Raw genomic sequence first — 5,124 nt, forward strand, 5'->3', positions numbered from 1 at the left:
CGGCATGCGGGATCTTCCCGGACCGGGGCACGAACCCGTGTCCCCTGCATTGGCAGGCGGATTCTCAACCACTGCGCCACCAGGGAAGCCCCACATATAGATTTTTGTGTGAACGAAAATGCTCATTTCTCTGGAATACATGTGCAAGAGTGCAATTGCTGGCTTGTATGGTAAGTGCTTGTTTAATTTGGGAAGAAACTGCCAAACTATTTGCCAGAGAGCCTGTGCCATTTTACATTCTCACCAGCAATCTTTGAGAGGTCTAGATTCTCAATATCCTCACCAACATTTCGTATTGTCACTATTTTTTTAAATTTTACCTGTTATATTAAGTGTGTAGTGATATCTTATTCCCCTAATAGCTAATGATGTTGAACATCTTTTCATTTGCTATTTACCATCAATTTTACCATCCCTTTGATAAAATGTCTATTCATGTCTTCTGCCCATTTATAATCAGATTGTTTGTTTACTGTTGAGTTTTGAGAGTTCTTCATATAGTATAGGTGTGAGTCTTGTGTCAGATATATAATTTGTAAATGTTTTCTCCAAGTCTTTATCTTGCCTCTTTATCCTCTTGGCATGGTATATCATAGAGCAAAAGCTTTTAATTTTGATTATGTATAATTTATTAATTTTTCCTTTTATGGATCATACTTTTGGTATCTCATCTATGAACTGTTCACCTAGCTTTAGGTCCTGGAGATTTTTCTCCTAAAATTTTTTTAGCTTTTAAAATTTATTCATAAACCCATGGTCAATTTTGAAATAATTATTTATGAAGTATAAAGTTTGGCTTACATTTTTTTACCTTGTGTATGTCTAATTGCTCCAGGATCATTTGTTGAAAGACTATACTTACCCATATTTAAATGCTTTTCTGCCTTTGTCAGAAATTAGTTGGGCTTATTTCCTTGGTATATTTCTGTTTGTCTATTTTATTTTAGTGATCTTTGTGTCTTCCCTCCACTAATATCACACTGTCTTGATTATTGCAGATATTGTAGTAAGCCTTAACATTGGATAGAGTAATTCCTCTCACTTTATTCTTCTTTAAAAATTTTTTTTAGGTATGCAAAAGAGCCATTGCCTTTCCATATAAATTTTAGAAGAAGCTTATTTAGGTCTACAAAAATTTTTTTCTGGTATTTTGATAGGAATGGTGTTAAATCTATAAATCATGTCCAAAATAATCCCTGGGGCTTAGGTTTTATGGATTTTACTCCCATGATTATTTATGTTATATGGCACAGTTGATCTTAAGATAGGAAGATTATCCTGATGAGTCTGACCTAATCACATGAACCCTTGAAAAGCAGAGAGCTTTTCCCAGCTGATAGCAGAAGGAAAAGTCAGAGAGATGCAAAACACAAGGAGGATTTGATGCACTGCAGCTGACTTGAAGATGGAGGAGCCATATGATGAGGAACGTCGGTGACCTCTAGGAGCTGGAAGTAGCCCCTGGTTGACAGCCAGCAGGTAAACAAGGACCTCAGTTATACAGATTCAAGAAATTGAATACTGTTAACAAGAATAAGCTTGAATGAATTTTTGCCCAGAGCCTCCACATGAGAACTCAGTCTGGCTGACAAGTTGATTTTGGCTTTGTGCAGAGAATTCAGCCACAGCATTCTGCACTTCTGACCTTATGAAACTGAGATAATGTATATATGCTTTTATTTAAGTTGATAGGTTTGTGATAATTTGTTATGCACCAATAGAAGGCTAATACAGATTTTGGTACCAAGCATGAGCTGGTGCCTTAATAAGTACCTAAATGTGGGGTAGGTTTGAAATCTGACAGTGGGTGGTGGCTGGAAATATTTTGTAGAGTATAATGGGAAAAGACTAGATTGTATAGAAGAAAATGATAGTAGCAAAGTGGATGTTGACAATGCTGCAGGTGACTGGAAGAAGGAGAATCCTTGTTATGTAGTGGAAGAATGCTTAGCAAAAATTGTTTCCAAACTTCAAGAGGAGACCTGGTTTCTACTTACTGCTACAGGAAAAATGCAAAAGGAGAGATAAATTGAGGGAAGATCTGTTAAACAAAAAGACACCAGGGCTTGATGATTTTGAAAATTCTCATCCATGCTGTTGCTTTTATCAGTAGTTTTCCCTTTACACTGCACAGTAGTATTCTGTCATATCAGTGTACCACAGTTTGTTCATGCATCTGTCAGTTATAGGACATTTGGATTGTTTACTCTTTTGGCAATTATGAATAAAGTTATAAACATTTATGTACAGGTTTTGAACAAACACAAGCTTCCATTTCCTTTGCATAGATAACTAGATGTGGGGTTGCTGGGTCATATGGCAAATGCACATCTAACTTTACAGAAGACTATCAACTGATTTCAAAGTGGCAGTACCATTTTGCATTCCCACCAACAATGGTTCAGAGCTCCAGTTGCTTCACATCCTTGCCAGCACTTGCTAATATCAATGGTGTTGTATGTATAGCAGTATCACATTGTTGTTTTAATATGCATTTTCCTAATAACTAATGATGTTGAGTATCTTTTCACATGCTTAATTGCTATACATATATTTGATGAAGTGTCTTGAAATATTTTGCCAATATTTTTGTTATTTTCTTATATTAAGTTTTGAGATTTTTATATATTCTGGATTTGTCACCTATCAGACATGTGTTTTGCAATTACCCCTACCCTCATGGATCGTCTTTTCATCATTTTGCCAATTTCTATGAAAAAAAAATCTTGCTGGGATTTTTATGAAGATTGTGTTGAATCTATAGGTCAATTTAGGGGAAGCAGCTATTCTTAAACAATATTGAATCTTCTAGTCCATGAATGTGGTATATCTCTACATTTATTTAGGTCTTCTTTGACTTCCTTTATTATACATATCATTCAGCATTTAGATATTACACACTTTTCTATATTTATACCTATGTACCTTATGATTTTTAGTTACTATTACAAGTAGTATTTTTAAAACTTTCAGTTTCCAATTACTCATTGATATCATGTAGAAATACAGCTGATACTTGTGTACTGACCTTCTATCCTGCAACCTTGCAAACTCATTATTTCTAGTGGCTTTTTTTTTTCTTAAAAGTTTTTTTGATCTCCTTGACTGTAGCACACACAAAAAGTGACAGTTCCCTCAGGCTCCACCTGAGCAGAGGAAGAGCAGAGGACAAGAGTGCAGAGATTTTTTTCCAGGCCTAGGATTGTGAAAACCGATGGCCAAGTGTTAGTCCTCAGCAGGGCCCACAGAGGGGCTGTATTCCTAGTCAGCCCTCTTGAGTCTGGAGCATCAGCATCTCCAAGAATTCATTGATATTCAAAAAATACGGGGAGGGAAATCCACTGTTACTTGTTGAACTGGAAAGAATAGACTCCATGGTCTGAGGGAGCATCCACGTTCACTTGATTTTTCTGGCCGTTGCTCTCCTCAACCGAAAAAGAGGAAGGCACAGGGGTGTACTGGGAGATGTAAGCTCCTTGCATAGCTGCAGCTGTTGGCATATGTGTGCCCTTGCTGCTCAGGGAGAGGTGGCCCAGTTGCTGGGTAAGAGATCCCATCATGGAGGCAGGCTGGAGAGAAATGGGATGATCCATTCCTGGTGTCAGAACTGAACCTGAAGGCTGCATGAGATATGACTTGTGGTGCATCCAAGATGGGTTAGGTACTTGTAAGAGGAGATTTCTGAGTTACTCTCTGATATGAAGACACAGGAGATGGAAGATATGGGGACAGTGCAGACTGAGCAAGCATCCTTTTGGGGGTGAAGTTATAAGGAGCTGAATAAAACCCATTCTGAAGAGCTGTGGTGGGGTTATAGGTCAAGGCCATACCACGCATGTCTGCATTCCTTGGCCAGGCTGTCCATTTTGCATAAAATTTCCTTGGTTCTGTCATTTCTTTGGACCCCCATCAGCAAATTTGCAAAGCAAGGGATCAGATGGGGTTGGTACTCCAGGAGGTGTCTTAATATATTTTCCAAAGTGGGTGATGATAGCTTTACACTTCTCTGTGGGGACTCCATCCTTGCAAAGCCAACCCCTCTGCTTGTTCCACTGGTATCTTGAAGGATTCGAGTGGAGATACCCTGACCAAAGGACTTTAGCATTCCCTTCAGTTCTTGCTCATATGTTGACAATGGGAGGTTGAGATGTATAAATTTGTGGGGTTCTACTCCTGTTGCTTTGCCATCTGTGCTTGTACACCACTGGCTTTCAGTGGTTTTACAGATTTCTGTGTTGCTGAAGGGCTGTCAAAGTCCACAAAGCCATAGCCTTTGCATTTGTTTGTGGTCTTGCCCAGTATGGCCTTAGTGGAGACAAACTTGCCGTATGGCTGACACAACTTGACTAGGTCCTGGTCAGTAGCGCTTGGCTGCAATGCCCTGATGTAGAAGTTGATTTCACTCAGCTGGTCATTTATAGGTACTCTCACTGCTGCTGTTAGGGGTACCGTTGACTGGACTTGGTGGTGCCATTTGCTAAGACAATGGCACATATGACCAACCTGAAATTGATGCCCAAGCCGTAGTTCACAGAGTTGGGATGTTTGTTCAAACTGTCTCTGAGCAAAACCGCATGCTGGAGTCTAGGTGTTTGTTCGACCTCCATGCCGCACTGTGAGGTGGGGTACTGAGGGCCGCATCTGGCCTTCGAATGTCGAAGCTCACTAAGAGACCTCTTGAACAGAGCTCACTCTTATCCGAGTGTAGAGAGGTACCGCTCTCCCCTCTCTCCAAGAATTCCATCATTCTGACGCTGCCGCGTCCTCGGCCTTTGCAACTGTCCCACCTCAGCGTTCCCACCCTCAGCCTCTAGTAGCTTTTTGATAAATTATTTGGAATTTTCTACGTGGGCAACCATGTGAATAGAAATGGATTCACTCCTTACTTTCTCTTTTTATAAAACTCTTTTTATTTCTTTTTCTTCTTTTGTTACACTGGCCAGGAACTCCAGGACAATGTTGAATAGGAGTGGTAAGAGTGGACATCCCTGTCTTCTTTCTGATCTTAAGAGGAAAGCCTTGGGGCTTCCCTGGTGGCGCAGTGGTTGAGAATCTGCCTGCTGATGCAGGGGACACGGGTTCGAGCCCTGGTCTGGGAGGATCCCACATGCCGCGGAGCAACTA

General features: G+C 40.2%; 1 pseudogene; it reads right to left on the reverse strand.

Moving 5' to 3' along the window:
* Positions 1-3,272: 3,272 nt before the first annotated feature.
* Positions 3,273-4,796, reverse strand: LOC102996691 (RNA-binding motif, single-stranded-interacting protein 2-like; annotated as a pseudogene).
* Between the last annotated feature and the right edge of the window lie 328 nt (positions 4,797-5,124).

Source organism: Physeter macrocephalus, chromosome 2 (assembly GCF_002837175.3).
Source record: "Physeter macrocephalus isolate SW-GA chromosome 2, ASM283717v5, whole genome shotgun sequence".
Lineage (NCBI taxonomy): Eukaryota > Metazoa > Chordata > Mammalia > Artiodactyla > Physeteridae > Physeter > Physeter macrocephalus.